General features: G+C 40.6%; 1 long non-coding RNA gene and 1 other non-coding gene across 3 annotated transcripts in view; both read left to right on the plus strand.

Moving 5' to 3' along the window:
• Positions 1-22,445, plus strand: part of LOC122813313 — a 376,648-nt gene that overhangs the window by 291,464 nt on the left and 62,739 nt on the right. The gene's annotated exons all lie outside the window — the stretch shown is intronic.
• On the plus strand, positions 16,899-16,985 carry TRNAY-GUA. The gene is given in 2 exon segments: positions 16,899-16,935; positions 16,950-16,985. It is a non-coding gene; the product is annotated as a tRNA-Tyr (tRNA).

A 22,445-nucleotide genomic window follows, 5' to 3' on the forward strand; every position in this document is an offset into this window, starting at 1 on the left:
ACTTGGTCCTCAGTGGAGGCCAGTTTGCATATCAGTGTCCTAGAACTGAGGGTGGTGCTTTTGGCGTTGCAAGCATTCCACTCTACCCTCCCACTGGGGACAGTTGCTACCCAGTTGGACAATATGTCAGTCGTCTGGTCTATCAACAAACAAGGGGGAACCTGATCCTACCTGTTGTGTCGGGAAACCATGAGGATTTGGCAGTGGGCAATAGCCTGCAACCGGTTTCTAGTAGCAATGCACATTCCTACTAATTGCAATGTGATTGCCGACAAACTGAGCAGATGTATTATCCTGCCTTACGAGTGGTCCCTCAATTTAGTGGTAGCGACAGAGATCTTCCGTCATTGGGGCCAGCCTTGCTGAGACCTATTCACATCCCCCACCAACTACAAATGCAGCAGCTACTTTGCCCTGATCCCCCCTTAGGGGGAGTCCCCAAGGGATGCTGTAGTACACGATTGGCCCCCGGGACTACTGTATGCTTTTCCTCCCTTTCCTCTGATACCACAGTTTCTAAAGAAGGCTCTTTGGTTGAGAAGCAAAGTAATCCTCATTGCACCCTGTTGGCCACAGCAAGTCTGGTTCCCTTTCCTTTGGCCCTACGCTGGTTCACCAACCATGGATTCTGGATCCAACTCCAGGACGTCTGTCACACCCACAGAGGTTGATCCATCCAAACCTATTGAGCCTCAAGCTGACAGCTTGGTTCCTCCACTTCCAGTAATTGCCAGACAAAATAACCTTTCTTCCCCTGTTTGAAAAATACTTCTTGCTTCACATAAACCATCCATCAGGAAGATTTATGATAGTAAATGGAACAGATTTGTGTCTTGGTCTCGGGGGGGGGGGGGGGGATAGATCCCTTCTGAGCTCTGATCAGTTCTGTTTTAGAGTACTTATCAACCCTATGCCATTCAGGAGTTTCAGCTTCTACAATCCGGGTCCAGTTGGCAACTATCTTACATTTTCACAATGGTTTCCAGGATTCCTCTCTGGTATCTCATCGCCTCTGTAAAACCTTCTTGAAAGGGGTTTTACATATAAGGCCGCCTTTCAAAGAGCCCATTAAACCTTGGAATATCACGCTGGTCCTACAATCTTTGACTCATCATCCCTTTGAACCTGTGGTCAATTGTGACATAAAATTCTTGTCTTGGAAATCTTTATTCTTAGTAGCCATTACCTCAGCAAGAAGGATATCAGAATTACAAGGTTTGTGTGTAAAACCCCCTTACATTGTTTTCTACAAAGAGAAAGTATCACTTTGGGCTAATCCATCCTTTCTACCCATTGTTGTTTCAGAGGTGAATATTAATCAGTCCATTGACTTGCCAGTTTTCTTCCCAAATTTCTCAAATAAAGGAGAATATTGTTTGCATTTATTTGGATGTACATAGACAATTACGCTTCTATTTGGATAAGACTAAATCTGTCTGAAAATCTGACCAATTATTCCTGTCCTTCTCAGGACCCAAGTTGGGAAGATCAGTTTCTAAAGTCATATTGGCAAAGTGGCTGAGAGAATGTATTTCTTTGTCTGTCAACAGTACCAAATGAGTTTAACTACGAAAATAAAGGTGCATTCAACCAGATCAGTTGCTACTTCAGTAGCTTTTCATTCTAGAGCTTCTATGGATGACATTTGTGCTGCAGCCACTTGGGCTGCTCATCAGACTTTTATCACTCATTGCAAATTGGACTTGGTCTTCAGGGGAGAGCATCCTTTGGCTCAATGGTGCTCAGGAATATCCTTCCATAGGGCCTCCCAGGACATAAAGTAGCTAAGGACTCTGTCGCATCCATCATGAATGAATGAAGATTAACAACATCAGATAAAGAAGTTATGTTCTTACCATAACTTTCCATCTGTGTTGTTGATCTTCATTCATTTATGACATCCTACCTTCCTACCCCCTCCGAAAGACTCCTGGAGGTTCGGATTTGGTGCTGCTTACATGATAGGGCATTTGCTCAGACAAAGCCTCCACCGTCTTTCCTTATGTGCAAACTTGATCTGAGGAGATGAGGAGAGGGGCACTATGGGTAACCTTAGCTCCAGAATTTTTGGCTGGTGCGAGCTTGTTATATTGGCCTTGGCGGTTCCGAAGATGGGACCGAGACCCATCTGTCATGAATGAATCAACAACATAGATGGAACGTTATAGTAAGAACATAACTTCTTTTCATCCCTGCATGACTGTTTGCTATGCTACCCTGCAAGTATAAATGTATTAAGTCAAAACTAGCATTAAAGTAGGAATGTCATATTTAAAGTTTATCCTGACATGCATACCTCTCAGCTGTACATATTTTCACAGAATGTCCAGATTTTTGGTCTATTGCTCATGAAAGTTGTGTTCTTTTTTTTTTGACAAATCACTGGGATGATCTAAGGATTTTCACCTTGAAAAAGCCTGAGACTCTCAGGCGAAAGCGCTTGGCTTTACTGTTTTTTGAATAAAGAAGTCTTGTTCCAGTCTTAAACGTTTACGTGCTGGTTTATCTGTTTTTGCTGACAAAAGGCTTGTGAAGGAGTATACTCAGCGATTGCTGCTCCCATAAGAAGGAACATTTGGTGTTGTACTGTTGTTGAAAGCTGAGCCGGTGGTCTTCCCTTTGCTTCTTAGTTTTGGTGCTGTGTTTCTTTTTTAATGATCTAAGGATTAAAGAAACTAAATAATGGTATGCATTTGAGTTTCAGACTTCATGTCATTCAGAAAGTGCATGCTAACACAAATCCTGTTATTCTAGCAACTTTTTAAGTTTATAAAAGCAATATTTAAAATGTATGCCTATTTCTGGACCTTTGTTCCTCCATTATGTCAGGCTTTGTTCATATTTCTTGCCCTAAGAGGTTGAGAGGTATGCTGACATATTCTTTTTGCAAATAAGCAGATCTTGTCAGTTTGGTTGCCCCATTAAAATGCAGATATTACAATGCTAAAATGCTGAATATAGCAAAATATCATATAGAAAATGTACTGAACAGAATGTTTTGAGACTATATAAAAATAGAAACCCCCACCCCAGAGTAAAGAGGCATATAGCTCACATTCCAAATGCATTCCCCTGTACTTCAACCAAATGAATCAAACTAGTAGAAGCTTCATTCAAATGAAATTAATAATAAAAATAAATAAATTAAAAATTGCCCCCCTCACACCCCTATGTCTGTATGTTAATAATCATACAACTGTGGAAAAAAAATTGAAGTGCAAAAATGTTAAATTGCTTACAGCCCACCCCCACACACACACACATGCAGACATGCACACAAAAGAAAAATAGAAAAAGACAGAAAAGCTGCTAGTGATTTCCTATGGTTAAATCAAAAGGTTCAAACTTGTCCATTTTACACTCATCCAAGTACAGGATAACCTTCCAAATTTTACTGACAATATTGCAATGCTCTCAGTGCTTGATGTGACAATATATTTTACTTGGGCATATAAATTGCACAAAATGTACTAAAAATGGGTGATGACAGAAACATCCTTTAGACTCCTGCCTGAATAGGCATTGTATTTATATCACTCGTGTTAGCCTTGCAGGATGGCTTACTAAAACAAACAGTTACAAATACATGTCCTTCAAACTTAGTGATTCAAAATTAAACAGCAACCTATTCTTTTATTACCTCCAGCTGTAGTCTTCTGCCAAAAAACAGTATATAAACCAGAAGGTCTAGATGTGAAAATAAACAATTTAAGATAAGATTCTTGTATTTCCTGTAAACAGCTGTGATGTTCATAGGTTCATACTAGGCTATCTGCCCTAGGGCATTTATAAGCCTAGCCAGAGTGTGTTTGGCTTTCGCCACCCATGGTTGTGGAAAGTAAAGTTGGATATGGGAACAAAGCTCAGATTCTACAGACTCAAGTGGACTGTCTCCCTACTCCCAGACATTTACCCCACAAAAAAAAAAATGGGTGAGGAAGGTAGCTAGAAGAGAGATCTACTCCCAGACATTTACCCCACAAAAAAAAAGAAAAAAAAAGGGTGAGGAAGGTATCTAGAAGAGAGATAAAATGATAGAAGAAATGATAGTGGCATATTGTGGTAGAATGACAAGCACAAGAGGAAATTTCGAAATATATTAAATCAAATCCCAGAAGATACAGTTATAGTATTTCAGGCAAATAACTTACTTTTTTTCCAATATAAACTTGAACAGCTTTAAATGTAAGCAAATACATCAATAAATAAATAAATACATTTTTTCTTCTACAAGTCTGAAGTGCTTTGATTGTTTTATTCTTTGTAGAGGTTTAAATATTATATTTACACAAATGCCTGAGTTAGCTGAAATTCCAGTTGATTTGCACACTTTTACCAGGGAGGTACTTCAGCCTGTTTTGTTTAATAATAGAACTGCATTATAGTATCAGCAGCATTGTGAACAAGTTTAAAAAGCTGTATGAGACACCAGGAGTATCTAGTAAAATAAGTCATAGTTTCCTTATAGTGAAAAGCATGCATAACCCTTCATGTCTTGTGTTAAAACTAGAAATTAGTTGTAACATAGGGTGACTATTAAAGGACTTTCGCTGTTTCATTGTAAGTCATATTAATTAGATATGAACGTAGCAATGCGATAGCATCCACAAGAAAACCACCAACAAATACCAATAAATATGATGCTAAGTGCTCGAAAGTATCTCCAGGCAGCCAGATGAATAAAATTCACAGTTTATTTAACAAACCACACGATAAAAATAATTAAGATATTTTTCTTACTGTGAAAAGGGTGTGCACTTTGGAAGTGTAGAAAGGAATTAACATAGGTTGATTTCCTGTATACTTTTGTTTCAAAATTATTTTTATATTTATAGATCTCCACATCTAAGTAATTAAGCACATTTTTGTTTGTGGTGCAAGTAAATTTCAAAAAACTTGTAGTAGTATCTAAATACTCCATGAATTCTTGGAAGTTTTTTTCGCCCCCTATCCAGAAAATAACTATATCATCCAAAAACCTATGGTATAATACCCAATTATCTTTGTATTTGGAATTTGTGATATATTTCTTTTCCCATCTGGATAGTACTAAATTCGCATATGTAGGGGCGCATGCTGCTCCCATTGAAACTCCAGATTTTTGTTTATAAATGTGCTTAATTACTTAGATGTGGAGATCTATAAATACAAAAATAATTTTGAAACAATTTTGAAACAAAAGTATACAGGAAATCAACCTATGTTAATTCCTTTCTACACTTCCAAAGTGCACACCCTTTTCACAGTAAGAAAAATATCTTAATTATTTTTATCGTGTGGTTTGTTAAATAAACTGTGAATTTTATTCATCTGGCTGCCTGGAGATACTTTCGAGCACTTAGCATCATATTTATTGGTATATATTAATTAGATATGCTTAATCAGATGTTAACAGATAACTTCCAATGCTCTACTGTATAAAGAAATGATACATTGAAAGATTGTTATTGTTTCTTTAACATTTCAGAGTGCTTTGTCTGCTAATTACATCAATCATGCAGAGCTTAATTGCTTCCGTGTAGAAAGTTCTTTGGAGCCGTTAGGCTTCCTAAGCTATACAAGGAATGATAACATCTAACTTTTTAGATAATTATTCCGTGAGGTGGTTCCATTAGTATACATACAGCAGAGTTTGCTGGCTGTCAGCTTAAGAAACATGTCTAAAGTATATTCTTAGGGCAGAACACATTATTTTAGCTGTTAGAGGAAGGTGGTTCTGTCCTGCTGCAGTTTGATTAACTGGAGTTATTAAGAAACGTTTTACTAAAGAGCTTTTAGCATCCGTCTCTGTGTCTGCCTATGGATCATCTTTTTTCTTCTTCTCTTCATGAAAGAAGTATTGCATAAAAGACCCCTTTGCAAGCAAATTCCTCCTTCATGGGATGCCAACTAAGTTCTTCAGAAATTGACCATGTCACCTTTTGAACTGACAGCTTACACTGATCCCAAGTTCTTTACATGGAAGACTGTTTTACTTATTGCTTTGACTTCTGGAATGTGAGTTTTTGAGCTGCAGACTTCTCATTATGGGACAAACTTACCTGATTTTTCACAGGGATAGGGTTGTGTTATGCACAAATCCTTCTATCATACAGAAAGTGGTTTCAGAGTTCACTTTTAATCAATATTTTAATCTCCGTGTTCTTTCCAGATCCTAAGAATAAGGGAGAAAAGATTCTTCATATGTGGATGTGCATAGGCACCTCATGTACCACCTTGACAGAACAAAGACATTTAGGAAGGCTGTTGAAAACCTAGTTGAAGTCCAGCACATGCATCCTGCAGGGCATACAGTTTGTTGTATGCAGGTATAACAGCCAGCCTGAATCTTAATAGATTCCATTACCTCTCTCATTGATGAAACATTTCTGAGGTAGGTCAACTCTGACATTATGCCTGTTAACCAAGTGGCCCTGATCTTGGCTAATATTTAAATTTCTAAGTTGATTTCAGAAATATTCCAGTAGCTCCCTGGCCTAGAGACATTTTCCTTTGAAACTGGGTAATCGGGTAACTAGAAACTCAGCCACCTATTTAGGAAAAGTTTGAAGAGTGAAGTTCTTATACAGGTCAAACAGCAAGTCACATTACAGAAAGGTTATTATTTTTAGTGTATAGTGAGAAGCTATGGGTATTTTACTGCAGTATTAATTTTAAAATGAATAAGCATCTTGAAATGGATCCACTAATCCATTGGCAGCTGTGGTATCTTCCTTTAACCAAAGGAAGGAGGCCCATGGTTTGATTTAATTTGCTGGGGGTTTGCCCAGCAAAGCAGATAGCCGAAGGAAGCAAATATATTCTTATCACTGACTGCTCAGAAGTCAGGCTACAATCCTCTGGTCTCAGACCTAGAATCTGGTTTTCATCCACCCACGTACTTGAAAATTAGGTGTGACTGTTGTGGGACCTGAGCCCAAATTCCATGACTTGATGCAGCCTGAATAAATATATATCTGAGTTTAGAATATCTGTTCTGACCTTCATCCTAAGTCACCAAACTGGATACAGGAACTTGCAAACAGAAAATGTTGCTGGAATTGCCAAAGCCCACATTCCAGTTTTGTACAATAAGTGGCATGTTTGACTGAACTCCTCACCTGGGTAAGCTTAACAAAACCCCTCACTGATGTCTGGAAGTACAACAGTGTAGTGTGGCTGCTGTGGTATCCCTTGGGAGGATTTGACTGAACTACTTTACCTTGGGCTAAACAACCCTCTGAAAATGTTTGTCATTTAGTAGCACTGAGTTAATGTGACAACCTCCAACCCACTCAGCTGGGTGCTGGCTGGCCTATCCTATCACCTACCACAAAAAGCACCCTGGAGCATACCTCTCCACCTCTTAGAGCAAGACATCTAGACAAAGCTATAGATAATGGAGGGACAAAGGCCCAAAAATAGGGACTATTTTTAAATATTGCTCTTATATTCTTAAAAGTTGAGAGAATAACAGATTTTATGTTAGCATGAATTTTCTGAAGGGCATGAAGTCTGTAATTCAAAACATATGTCATTGTTTTCTGGCTTTTATATTTAATGACTTGCCAATGTTTTGCCAGAAAAAACAATTTTATGAAAAATTGACCAAAAATATGAGGCAAAAATCTATACAGTTGAGAGGCATGCCAAGGAGTGATTTGACAAATGTATTAGTTCACCAGTGGCACTCGCCTTCTGAACACAGGTAAAGAAAATAATCTGCTCCACGGATATTTCAGCCAAAAGGATGGTGTACTCCCAGTAGTCTTATGTTGTAGCCATCAAATATTAGCAAAGGAGCAGACTCAGTTAGTTAGGGCTCATATTGATATTAGAACAGATCTGTGGGGTTCTTTTTCTCTAACAACCATAACCAAGAGTCAAGTAGCAAATTTAAATAATTGTATAATACTATGTGGCAAATGACAACAGTATTTAATATACTGTTTTTTTACGGACAAGAAATAATTCAGGACAGTCCACATTCAGACTGTATATACGGACCAAGGCAACCTTGTCCTTCGGATACTAAAACAAAGGTAACCAACCACCTACCATCCAAACCTGCTAATATGTAGAAAAACATTTTTTTCTGAACATCAGAGACATTCCCTAGCTCAGTTAGGGATGCATTAGTATAATATCTGCCCCACCCAACTAGTGCAAAATTTAAAGGTCTCTCTCTCCCTAAGTAGTATTTCTTGGCGTAATCTGATAACCACATAGCCAACACTCAGAGAGGTCAGTAGTTTAGTCTGTTTTCATGCAGTGCCTCCTGCATGTACGTTTCCAGAAGTTTTTATATCTCTGTGGACACTGAAAATCAAATTTCCCTGTATCCGTTTTGAAACTAATCAATTCTATGTATTGTAAGCAAGATTTTAGAGATGGAGCTGTCATCCAAGCAGCCATGGAGATGATTTATGCCACAGTCAACATCCTGGCAATAACAGAATTCCTTAGAAAGCCCTAACCCCAACAGTGATGGCAACTGTATGCAGCTGCATCACCAATGTGTACCCTTCCCCCAACTGTGCATTTGTATGCTTCTATCCACACACAAATGCAGGTCATCATTACTGTTGGGGATCACTAAAACTTCCCCAGTCCTGGTCATTTTTGTGTCATGCAAGCCTTCACTTGCATGGCGATGATTGGCTGTCCTTACACCATTTCTCCTTTTGCCAAAGATGGGCAAGATGGAATCATCTGGTCACGCCCACACTCTTCCACCCAGCCCTTACAATGTCCAAGTCACTTTCTGAACTTGGGTCATGTGGGTTATATTCAAGAGTTTATCCCTCTGTTCCACAGAGTTAAGGGCATTTAGAGAACAAATATTGGCAAGATGTATGAAGAACAGAGGAGATATAGGAGGATCTAGAAAAGTTATGTTGGTCACATTGAACTATACCTTAAAGCATTGCCATTGTGTACAAAGAACTGTCAGTGAACTTTCCAAAACCTCTTATTTCCGGCAGATTAGTATTAAAGTTAAGTGTTAATTTAACTGAAGGATGCTTGAGTGAATCTCATTTGTTAAGATCGATAGACAGAATGGTGCACTCACAAAAGCTTTTGGTATATGGTGAAAATGCTGCCGCATGATGTCTGCAGCGGGCTCTTTCCCTGTAAACACTCATGGAATATAACTAATTCAGAGTCTTTCAGTCTTCAGGATAAGTTGAAAAAACTTTTAAAGAAGACATTTTTGCTATTCGATCTATCAGTTTTATATGAAAGGGGTTTACTCAGTCAGACTTGAATGAACCGAATGCTTACAGATTAAGACTTTCTTTGGACACAAGTTACAAGTATAACAAGTTACAGTTTACCTCTAGATATTAGTTTAAGCTACAGAGCTGCTTAGTGTTTGAACTAGTTTCTTATTATTTCTCACACGGCCATTCAGTCTGCAAATCAGTACCTGCAGCCACAGTAGAGAAACAGTATATCAAATGTGATTCGGTCAAATGAATTTTCAGTCAAAAGTGTTTTCAGACAATTCTGTTCACTCCTTTCTTATTCACTCACCATTCATTCAGATGATATAGTAGAGATATAATAAGAGGTTTGTAATAAAAGGTAGTTAGTTTACTTATCTCCCATGGTGTTCTGGAAACCAGATGTCTGTAAACAGTTTTGTGTACATTTCTGTATTCAGCTAGGATATTTCCGGTTGGGTCCGCTTTGTATGTGCTTGGGATTTCCATTTTTGCTTCCATCTTTTCTTGCTTATTTTACCTATGTAAACAGTCATTTGCTTTTATAAGCCATATGTTTCAGAACACAATCCAACTTGTATGATTATATCTAAGGAATGCTCATGAGTTGTAATAAAAGTAAAAGCAGTGTTCACATCTGCTGACATCTTCCTTTTTGCATGGCTCAGCTACACTATTAAAAAATTATGTCATTGCTTGGAAAAAATGGTGCCAAAAGTATTAGTTCCAGCAGAGCATGCATGTGGTTCCCTATCCCTTAACCTATTACATAACCCAAATAGCAGACTTTTGCCATTTGCAACTTGCATTTAGTGGGGTTAGCAGTCAATCTTCCTTGATACAGAGAATTCAGAATAGGATGGCTTACCTAACCCTCACAAAATATTACCACATCATCCAGGTAGTAGCTGCATACCTGGTATGTGGTCCAAAGATTTTGTTTATTAGCTTCCGTAATGTTGCAGGTTCTCCATGGAGAACAAAAGGCAGGACTCTGTAGTGCAACAGTCTATGTGGTATAGAACATTTCATTTTCTGGGTCTAGTAGAATTTATCGGGTCTATATTGAATGCTCGAACATTCAAAATTCCGAATCTCATATGGTCGACATCATATGATCTGATTTTTGAATGTTCAAACGTTGTAACGGAGATGTCTATACAGCACGGAATGGAAAGATTTCCCTTTTCTGCACTGTAGTGTGATCTCGGAGTTGGTATATTTAAACAGTGGTGTGTGTTGGGCACGCCCCCCTGCTTAGAGCATTCAGGTAGGTGTTTTGTATAATTTATTTATTTTTATTAGATATTCGAACTTTTGTAAGTTCGATCATATGGTGTCGACCATATGGTAGTCGAACTTTCAAATGTTCAAGTATCTAATATAAACCCAGATTTATCAATGGTCTTTAGTTGAGTCCAAAGTGAACAAACATCTAACTTGTCCATTTTTTTTTCAGTCGGTTTATACCCATACGATGGCATAGGAATCAAATTTAGAAATGCTGTTTTATTCTCTGAAGTCATTGTAAAAAGTATATATAGGCCCGTCAAACTTGGGGAGTAATGCAATGGCACCTTTGTATTCACTTAAGGATTATTCTGTGATTCTCCATTTAAACATTTTCTGCATATCTCCCTTGACTGCTTGGAGTTGGGAATCTGGTATTCAGTTCCATTTCAAATTTACTGTTTTACCAGGCATGGCTTCTATACTGAATAAAACTGGCTCTGATATTGTCAGTTTCATTCATTCCTCAACTGATGGTTCTCAGATCTGACCTCAGATCTGGCTCAGCCGCTTTTACCAGATTCATGGATCCAACTCTCCAGCTCATCTCTATATCCACAATGCCCTATCATCCTAGCATACCTCACTTCTTGTTTGCCACCATATTGTTCAGTCGTGAATCTTCTACTCTTGAGCTTCAGGGTGCAAACTAATTATTTTTGTCACGTATCATGATTTTTTTTTTCTAACTTATTCAACTGATCTTTATCACCCTTCCTCCCTTGACCTTTTATTATAGCTTTTGGGTTTCTCAGCGCTACCTCTTTCCTTTTAGGCCTTCTTACCAGTTAAAGGATAATCTTCTAAGTATCATTGTTGGTACACTTTCTTCTTCTCCTGCTTCCTTTACCTACCCCCTACAGGGTATTTTTCAATACCATTGTTGGTACCTTAACCTTTCTATTTGTGTTTCTTCCTCTAGTTACCCAGCTATACCTGTTCTACCCCAACCATAAGGGCTTTTCGGAATGAACTCCTATCGTACTACACAAAAAAAAATGTACTTTTTTTCAATTATTGTACTACTTTTAATCTTATAATGTACTGCATATAATCCTTACAACAAGAAATTGTTATACTCTGCCTATTACATGCTGAAATGTAGTCTTGTAATGTACTGTATATATTCCTTTCATCAACAGGTTGTTAATGTCTGCATATTGCATGCTGAAATGTATTCTGAATGTAAGCTCAAATCCTCACTTGTGTACTGTATTGTATTTGGAGCTTTTCTCCCCAGGCCTCCGCTGAAAATGGACCTGTGTCCAGTCGGACTTTCCCGGTTATCAAATGTAAAATAAAAAAAAAAATACTTTTCTGTGTGTCAGCAAGATGGCAAGTCTATGCACTGTGGGTATAAGAGCCCCAGTCCTGATGCTGACACAGAGTGCATTTACTGCCTGGGCCCTACCCATTTGGACTCCCAATGCCCTATTTATGCAGGGTTCAATTCCAGAACATTAAGTGATAGAGTAAATAAATTACTTTTGGGGGGGGGGGGTTGCCTTCTTCCTCTTATTCCTTGTCTGCTGGGGCTCAACCCCCAGATAAGAAGTCTGATAATGGGAAGCCTGACTGAAGGAGAAAGACTCCAGGAAGCGGTCTCCTGACCATTCTCCCAGATCAGCTCCGACAATGAAGCCTCCAACCAAAATATCAAAACAGTTGCATCCGACGTCCTCAGATCCTAGCTCATCCAAGACTAAGTCATCTTAGACCTGGTCTCCACACTTCAATCTGGAGCCGATATCTCCTTGGCTGTATTCTCCTTTCCTACAGGAAACTCTGAGAAGATTCACCAAACCACCTTCAACCAGCTTATCCCTCAGGTCCTCCAGGAGTCTGTCTGAAGCAGAGGTAGGTAGAATAATGAGGAAGTTCCTCAGAGCTTAGATCCAGATAGGGATGATCTTGGCTCTGTCTCCTATCGGACCCATGAGCCTTAAGTGATATCTTCTTCTCTGATTCAACTGTGGTTTTGGAGCCCTCAGATATGAGGTCTTCAAGAGTGTCCTTTTTGGATCCGAAGGCAGGTCATTCTTTCACTCTGACCATGTTCCTGGGTCAGCCGGTTATGGTGTTTTTGGAGCAGGATGACTCTCAGAGCTGAAACATAGGTGCAGGCTCTGGGGGGTTAGGGTTGACTCTAAAGCTGTCAGAGCCATCCTAACCTCTTAGCGTTGGCCAGCTCTAGTCTGACTCCCTCCTCAAGACAGGGGTCTGTGGGGATTCAGGGCATGACAGCACAGGTTGTTTCAGCTCCAGTGTGGCTGGGTGCTGTTTCCCCTGGACTTTCTGCCTTTGAGGTAGTGGAGAGGCCCTTCTTTTTACCAAGAGAAAGGACATCCTTACTCCCCTCAGATCCCATTTTCTTCCACCATTGAATTTGAGCTCTGAGCCTCTCAGGTCTATACCACTGGGACAGCCAACCCAATCAAGCCTTCAGTCAAGTCCATCCTCAGGACTGAAGTCCCTAGGAAGAGAACATGTGAAAGGAGACACCTAGATCCCCCCCCCGAAGGAATCTCTCACTTTGGAGACCAACTTCTATAAAGGGGAGAGGTCCCCCAGATCTCCACCTGATGATGTTTCCTTTGGAGAGATTCTGTAACTTCTCAAGCAGAAAGGTGGATGCCCTTTCAAACCCCCTTCCCAGGAGGAATTTGTGTTTTTGGAGGCTTTCAGCTCTGCCCCTGCTACGTCTTGGGTGGTCTCACCGGCTGATGAGTAAGATAGACCTAGTCTCATACCATGCATGGAAGGAGTCAGATTTATTTATTTATTTATTTCCAGTTTGATGACTGGGGAGGTCCACTGGGCTCAGGGAGCCCGTTTTCAGTGCAGGCCCTGGGAGAAAAGCTCCACATTACATAGTTTAGTAACAAAAATGTCCGTATTACATATTTTAGTTACAGATACAATTGTAGTAAAGAAGGCATAATTACAATTTCATTTCATGCAAGAGAAATAGGCATAAAATCTTTGGTTACATAGTACAATTTTATTATTTACAATATGTACATTTATGTTAGCTTTGCTTGAAGTCAGAGTTAGTCAGGAGTTTAAGGGGTGGAATGATTTTATTAGGTGGGGGGGTGCAGTTCCATTTCCTATTAGAGGAAAGATAGGAATGTAGCTGAGTTTTAAAATTTTCAAAGTTTGCGGAAGTCCTTAGAGAAGAAGGAAGAGAATTCCATTTTTTAGCTAAGGAAAAGGATAGCAGAAGTTGACCAGAAGGACGATTGGGTTTGTGGACAGAGATTAAGTTTTGGTAAGTAGATCTGAGAGTCCTGTGAGGGGTATAAGGTTAAAGGATGTTGGTTAGTGCAGGGCACTTAGTAGGTTAAAACATTCGTCTGTGGTGATTTGGAGATAATCTAGATGGTTGGAGAGTTCAAGCCAATTTAACAAATGAAGGGAAGTACAATGATGGGAGGAGAATTTGGCTTTGGTTGCAAATTTGGAAATCTTATTATAACAGACTTCCAATTTGGAGGAGAGAGAGGCAGATAAGTTTGTTAGTAGAGGAGTGCCATGCATTAGTGAGGGGGAGTAGATAGGTAGTGACTAGAATTTGTCTGGTGGAGAGAGGAAGTGGATGTTTCTGTATAGCAAACCAAGTTTTATATGGGTTTTCTTAATGTTTTGCTGGATGTGAGTATCGAATTTTAGGTGTTCATCAATAGTAACTCCAAGTAGTTTGGCGAAGGGAACAACCTCTATAGTAGAGTTGTTTTGGCTAATGATTTGGAATGAGTTTTTATCAATAGGGGAAGCTTTTGAGGGAGAGAATATAAGTATTTTGGATTTGTTGGCATTTAGCGAGAGGTGATTTTGGAGCATCTAATTTTCAGTGGTGGAGAAAGCAGTTTGTGTCACTGTTTGGAGCTCTGGAAGGTTAGAGATGCAGCAGATTAAAGTAGAGTCATCTGCATATTGTACAATTTTGGTGTTGGGTAAGGGTTTATGAAAGTCATTAATAAAGATGTTGAATAGCATTGGACCAAGTATGGATCCCTGGGGTACCCCAATGGGGGTAGGAAGGATGGTAAAGGTGCCTTTCCCCCATTTTACAGCTTGAGACCTATCCAAAAGGTAGCTGGAGAACCAGGATAAGGTATTCTGGGACAGATTAAGGTTAGAAAGATGGTTTAGGAGATGGGTATGGGAGATGGTATCGAATGCTTTGGACAGATCCTGTAGAACTGTTGATACTATTTTTCCAGAGTCGTGGGCAAGATTTAGTGTGTGAAAGAAGGAGAGAGGGGCACTGATGGTACTATGGCCAGGTTGGAAGCCATGTTGGGTAGGAGTGATTAGTTGGTGATTGGCTAGGAATGGCATAAGCTGAAGGTGGATGCATTTTTCTAGAAGTTTAGAGATTGGGGAGAGGATAGCTATGGGGTGGAAGTTTGAGATGCTGTTGTATTTGCCTCCTTTATGGAGAGGTAGACTGAAGGCAGCACACCATAATTTGGGCACATAAGATTCCAGCATGGATCTGTTGATCAAGATGTTTATGGGGAGAGCGATACCATCTGCGGCTATTTTTAGGAAGGAAGATGGGATATTGTCAGGGGCATTGGAGCATGGTTTTAGTTTAGAGAGTAATTTTTTTATGTGGGAGGTTGAGATGGGTTTAAGCTCAAATATAGGAGGAGGATGTGTAGGGGGTGAGGAAGATTGGATAGGTTGAGGGGAAGGGTTATTGTTGGGGAAGGTCTTAATCAGTTCTGCTATGGAGTTGGTGAAGAAGGAATTGAATAGAGAGGCTATTTCCGGATCAGATTTGCTGGTGTCAGGGCAGGGGTTGCTTTTGGTACCTGGGTTGAGAAGAGAATTAATGGAATTCCAGAACCATTTGGGGTTTTTTGATTTGTTAGACTGAAGTTTGATATAGTAAGACTTTTTGTCTCCAATGAGTTGTTTTTAGCAAGGTTGCGTAGTTGTTTGTATTTAAGTAAAATTTTCAGCTTGCTTGTATTGATGGTATGCTTTCCAGGTTTTATCTCTTTGTAGCATAAGTTTTTTGGTGTCTTTGGTTAGCCATGGTGCGGTCTTGGTTTTTACTCTTTTTGTTCTTATTGAAGCTAAGGAATTTAAGACATTAAAGAAGGTTGAGTTGAAAAATTCTACGGCATTGTCTAGTGGAAGAGTTTTTAGGGGGTTCTAGTTAGTTTGCTTTAAGGCATCAGAGAAAGTAGTGGGGTTAAAGTTTGTGAGGGTATGTGTGTGAATATACTGGTGTAGGTGAGGACTTAGTTAGTTGGGTGTAATTAAATAGATTGATGGATATGGTGGTATTAGGGTTATTGATTTTATTCCAGTCGATATTTACATCTCCAAGTATGTAGGTCTCTTGCTTAATATTTGTAGAGGTCCAGAGGAGAATTTCCTCAAGAGTAGTGGTGTTATTACCAGGGCGGATGTAGAGGGAAATTATACAAATGCTTTTGTGGTTATTTATTTTTAGTAGGCTTATTACTAGTTCTACATTGTTGGTAGGGAGTCATGGATAGCTGGTTGGAGTAGATTAAGGATACCCCACCACCTTTTTTATTTAAGCGGCCGTGCCTGAAGGATTGGAATCCAGGGGGGAGGATTTCGGAGCCACTAATATGTGGTTTTAGCCAGGTTTCTGAGATGGCTATAGTGTCGGGTAGATTGTGGTGTAGCCAAATGTGAAAGTGGGCTATTTTATTTTTTAAACTTTGGGCATTGATGATGAGGAATTTGAGGTATTTATGGTTGGTTTTATTGTTAGTGACAGGGAGAATGGGACTAGAGGCAGTATTTGGTCCGGGATTTGGGTGTATGTCCCCTGCTAAGCAGAGGTAGTTGAGGAAGGGTAGATGTGTTTTTGATTTGGACTTTGATAGTTGTGGAAAGTAGGGTATTAATTTAGGTTTGCAGTATTTAATTGATGGGGGAAAAGTTTTATTCTGAAGTAGTGGAGGGGGTTGAGTTGAACTAGAGAGGCATATATGTTGTGGAAGTGTGTTTTAGTGGTAAGAGGAAGGAGGTGGGGAGTGGGGGGTGTAGGATAGGGAGGAGGGGTGGAGTTGGTTATAGGTGTAGGAAGTAGCATGGTATAAAGGGAGTAGGAATAGAATGCAGATAGATGGGGTAAGAATGGTTTGAGGTATAAGACAAGGCATGGTAGAGGATATATGTATAGATGGAGTAGAAAAGAAGTTATAGGGACTTTGATGGGCGGGGAGGAGTGGTTGTGATTGGCAGGTGGAGGTAGGCAGGGGACGGGCTGATGAGTGGAGATGATTGGTTGGTAGAGAGAGGGAGGGGTTTATTGTAGCAATAAATGTAGGAGTAGTGTGACGGGTGGAAATTGGGGGCAGGGTAGGGGAGCGGAGTGAGCCTGTAAGGGTGAACAGAGTGGGAAGAGCTTCGATAGCTCAGCTGGTAGAGCGGAGGACTGTAGTAATTGTCCAAGTCATCCTTAGGTTGCTGGTTCAATTCCGGATCGAAGGAAGATGCCTTCGGGGTTGGGAGGGTGGCTTAATGGCTAAGGTGTTTGCCTTACAAACACAAGGTGCAGGGTTTGAGTCTCACAAGGGATAATTGGCTAGGCTTCAAATGGCTCGCAAGGGCAGTTAGCTTAGTACTAAACTATGAACCTATGAACTATGAGAGAAGGTGGCTGGCAGAAACCAATCAGTGAGCTGTAGGAAAAACGTGGGACTTTATAGGAAGTACAGGAACAGCAGAGGTAAGTCTAGGCTGGAGAGTGTGAGGGGAGAAAGTTAGTAAAGCAATCCACAAGTTAAAGCAGGCCAGTGGGGTAAATATGTTGAGAGAGTGGGGGATAGCTTGAATGAGAGCAGAATAAGGATAAAAGTGATCTTTATAGAATAAGTGTGTGAGCAGTGCCACCTAGTGGTAAAAAATATATCATGTAGCTTAGTGGGTGAGAGAGTTAAGGGACGATACCATGGAGCCTGTCACCAGCTGACCAGATAAGATCTTAGCTTCTGAAGGATAGAGGCCACTGGAACAAGGGAGTCCCAGTAGATGCCATAGTCATGGCCACAGCCACTAAAGAGCTTATGAAGCAAAGCTCATGTGTTCATCCCTCTAACAGGGAGTCTAGGGCCGTGGACAGATTTGGTAAGTGAGTTTATGCCTCAGTCACCTTTGCCCTGTGGTCACTGAATCATCTGGCACACTTTACCAGGTTACAAAGAGATTTGACAAAGGAGCTCTCCAAATCTCTTTCTGGGTCCATGTCTGTTGAGGACCAAAAGAAAGCTTCTTCATAACTGGCCACCCTTCATTCCATTTCCAGTGCATCCATGAGGCTGTTATCTCATGCTGCTGAGGGTGCCTCGAGGGTGGCGGGTTCGGGTATTGCCATTAAAAGACATACCAGGATGCTCCTGTGGAATTTTGTGGAGCCCTTCATGTCTTTGTTCGCCAGTGCTACCTTTGATGGATCATCCTTATTCTGCCCCAAAGTGAAGGAAATACTCTCCAGGAGTGAGTAAGATGGAAAGACTTTGTCTGCAGTTCGGATCATTTTTCTACCCCTCAAAGATCCTTCTCTTAGAATCGGCGAGGTGGTAAGATGATGTGGCTCCACAAGTCCCAAGGGCCTTTCCAAGATTCACAAGGAGACACTTCTCCCCTGGGCAGAGGGGAAAATTGTAACAGAAGACACTGCCCTCACGGTAAAGGTGGCCTGCAGAACCAGGATTTCAAGAATACATTATCAGATAAACCTTACCGGCACTCCTGAAAGGTTGCCCTGCTGCTGTACCCTGGATGCAGCCAGGGGGCGCTTGTCTCTGCACCCAGAAGCCAAGGCATCCATCACAAGAAATACTTGGGTGCAGAGGATCATATTCTGAGATTACTTCATACCATTTTCCAAAATCCCCCCATGAAAATGAAGTAGGTTCCCAATGTTCCACTCAGTCCGAGGAAGACAGTAGCCTTGGGAATAGAAAAGCTTCTGGAAAAAGAGAGCCATGCAAAAAGATTCCCACAGACCAGTTAGGATCCAGAACCTACGCAAGATTCTTTTGAGTGCCAAAACAGACAGGGGATTTGAGGACCATCCTGGAACTCATCTAGCTAAACCATTATATGAAATATTCAAATTTCTGGATGGTCACTGTAAAGTCATTTTGCCCTTGCTGCAAAAGGGTAATTGGATGCGCTTGATAGATCTTCACAATCCGTACTATAACATCAAAATGAACAGGCGCTCCAGAAGATATTTGTGCTTCCAGCTGGAAGCCAGTCATTACCAGTTCAGAACACTGCCCTTTGGCCTCACCACAGCCCCCAGGAAGTTCCCCAAATGCATGGCAGTGGTAGCAATTCACCTGAGACTGCTGGGATTCTGGATATTTCCGTATCTAGCTGACTGGCTGCTGACTGCTCTGACCAGGCATCTACTTATACAAGCAAGGGATTACTTACTCTAGTTATGTCACTATCTGGGCATGACAGTCAACTTCAACAAGTCACAGCTCACACCTACACAGAATCTGGAGTTCATAGGTTCTCCTCAAGACACAATCAGATAGCATTGCTTCCTCCAACAAGAGTATAAACCCTCCATCCCAAGTCATGGGTGTGATCTTGCATTCTTCTCCTCCAGCATGACTAGTCTTGCAAGCTTTAGGCTTCAAGGCAGCAAGAATAACTGTGGTTCAACTCTGGTTCCATTAGCCAGATTTCATATGTAGATTCTGCAGTGTACTCTGTCAGTACAGTGGTCTATTCTTCAGCAGCCCTTGTACACACCAGTCAGGATCACACAAGTTTGCAAGGAACACCTTCTTTGCTGGGTCTGTTGAGACAAAGTTTCTCAGGGTTGTCCATTTGTTTTTCTTCTACTGGTAGCGAAAGTGACCACAGACACCTCCCAACTGGGGTGGGGAGGTATTTCTTGGGAAGGACAGTCCAAGGTACATGGTTTATAGAAGAGGCCAGTTTGCACATCAGTGTCCTGGAAGGAAGAGTAGTCCTAGTGTTGTAGGCCTTTCAAGATGCTGTCCCCTCCAGGATGATTGAGATTCAAATGGACAATATGCCTGTAGTTTGGTACATCAACAAATGGGGGGGGGGGTCTTATCCTGTATGTCAAGAGGCAATGAAAGTGTAGCAATGGGTGATCTCTTCTGGCCACTTTCTCATATCTGTGCACATACTGGTGAAAGCCAGCATGCTTGCAGACAAACTAAGGAAGTCCATTTTGATGCCTCACAAGTGGTCTGTCAATGTCAAAGTGGCAGAGAGGGTTTTCCATCTATGGGGCCAGGCACAATGTGATCTTTTCGCTTCTCCCCACAACTACAAGAGCAGCAGGTTCTTCACTCTGATCCCTCCATGGTGGGAGTCACCAAGAAATGCTCTTGTCCATGATTGGCCCTCTGGTTTCCTCTGTGCTAATCCCCCATTCTAATCCACAAATTTCTACAGAAAGCATTCTGGTTGAAGAGCACAATTATTGTGATTACATCTTTTTGACCTCATCAAGTTTGGTTTCTCTCCCTCTGGTTTCATCTCCTGTATCTGCTTTGGATATTGGTCCCAAGTCCAGACCTCCTCTCTCACCAGTCAGGAATGAAACATCTGGATATAAATAGTCTCAAGTTGACCACATGGTTTCTCCATTTCCAGTGATGGCTAGACAGTCCAGTCTTTCTTCCTCAGTCTGCTGTAGTCTCTTCTCTTCTCAAAAGGTCTCTACAAGGAAAATTTACCAAAGTAAATGGAAGAGATTTATAATCCTGGCCCTCCAGAGAGACCTGAATCCTTTCTCTGCCCCAGTCTCCACAGTTCTTGAATTTCTGTCCTTTAATTTTAACAATGGGGCGAGTTATTCAATTATCAAGGTTAATTTGGCAGCTATTTCTAATTTTCATTCAGGTGAAAATCACTCCTGTTTGGCTTCCTCAAAGTTGTGCAAAGCTTTTCTTAAATGCACCTATCAATATAATTTTCATTTGTTCCTCAACTAATATGTCTCAGAACTGACCTTGGATCCGGCTCAGCCATATTTCTTCCAGACTCTTGGATTTGACTCTTGAGCAGCTCCCCTTAGCCATAATGCCCCTAACTGCTGTATTACCTCAGATCTCGTTAGCCACTGTTATGGTTTGGACCCAGATTGTGCTGTCTTGAGCTTGGGGTTTATTATCACACAAATTTTCATGAGTAAAAGTAGAGCTTAGTTTTCTTTTATTATTATATTTTTTCTATATTTTTCTATACCCCTATCCTCCCATTACCTTTATCCTGATTGGTCTTTCTACTCATTTTTTCTCTTGGGTATTTCTAGTTACCATTGTTGGTAATCTCTTTTTCTTTCTTACCCGTTTTTCCTCAAGGTATTACTTTTTTACCATTTTTGGTAATTCCCTAATTTTATAATCTTCCTCAAAAAAAAAAACAGGGGGGGTCTTCCATTCCATACTTTCCTCTTTTTTTTTCTTTCTTCTTTCAACATGGCTGAAGAGCCAACAGATTTTAAGAAGTGTATTTCCTTTGGGCATAAGATAGCCAATTCTGATGCCCACAGGGATGGCGTCTATTGCTTTTTTGAGATAATTCTGTCATTTGTAAATATTATTGTAAGCCACAGGCTTGTTTTCTTAAATGGAAGAAAATGGTGTTAAATGTTGAACGTCAAAAATGTAGCAATGGTGCGCTCTGCAGAAGAAAGCTGATAAGTCAAGCATTATATAATTGTTTGATCTCAAAAACTCAGATCCGAGATGTCTGAATGAAGGAATTTTTCCTATTGTTTGAGACCACAGTTAATGGCTAGAATTTACATGTATAATGTCTTTTATTGGTCTGGCTTCCTGACCAGCCACAAGATCAAAAGGGCTGTTACACTGTGAGTTTCTGTTAACTTGGGAAACAGAGAATACTGATGTAATCTGAAATGAGTCAGTGGTACTGTGTTATCAATTTAAGGACAGAGAGAGAGAGAAAATCAGGGCATTTTGCATTTGTCTTCAGAACATCCAACATCACCAGCACTGCCTTGCTGTATATGTAAGTTTATTTTAGAAGTGTGTTTGCTCTTAGATATAGCTAGGAAACATGAAGATTAGAATAGTTGTTTTCTGTATTGATGTCAGAACTTTTCTGCTGTATTATTTTTAGCATTTCTCTGTGATCTCCGAACTCTTGACTAGCACAATATAGTAAGAAGTATTATTTTGTGTTCTTATTATTTATTATTAAATATTTTTAAACCTTTCAACTCTGGCTGTTTTATGTAGAGATCATTTAAGCTCTAGAGTACATTGCATGTATATAGTGATACTGTACTAAGCTACTCCAAATAAGCCTTGTTGTTCAGTTACACTTACCATTTGGATAATAATATTACACATAATTGGACACCCTTTGGTAAGGGCCTTTTTAGTAGCTGATATTAGTGGTTGGTGGCAAGTGGTACTACTGTATAGTCTGGGCAGAAGGGGCATAGCTGGAGAACCTGTGCCAGCCTTCCCCAGGGGTGTCTGTGTGTTTATATGTAACTCATATCTCAAAGTTTGTGTGTGTCAGCTACTTGGGCAGGGACACGGAGCACTGGTTGGACAGAGAGGGTGCTGGAGGTTTTAGCTTGACCACTAGGCTGAGATCTAGACCCTGTAGCTGTGCCAGTGGGGAGTCTTATTGGGGATCTGGAGAGAAAGGGAGAAACCAGCCCCAGACTGACTGTGAGCTCTGTGTGCTCGTAAAAGAAATTGTACTTTACTGTGTGTGTGTTTGTTATCCTCCCCTGTGTGGACACCCCTCAATGGTGTTAGTGGTGGGGATTGAGGCTCCTTGATTGCTGGGAGGGTGCACGGGGCATCACACCCCTTGTCAAATCTGTGCAGGGTTTAACTCCAGGGCCCTAAGCTGTAGACAAAACAAATTAGTTTTGAAAGGTTTTCTTCCAGCTTAAGCTGCTTCTTCTTC

Source organism: Protopterus annectens, chromosome 10.part0, assembly GCF_019279795.1.
Source record: "Protopterus annectens isolate FY-2018-M chromosome 10.part0, PAN1.0, whole genome shotgun sequence".
NCBI lineage: Eukaryota > Metazoa > Chordata > Ceratodontiformes > Protopteridae > Protopterus > Protopterus annectens.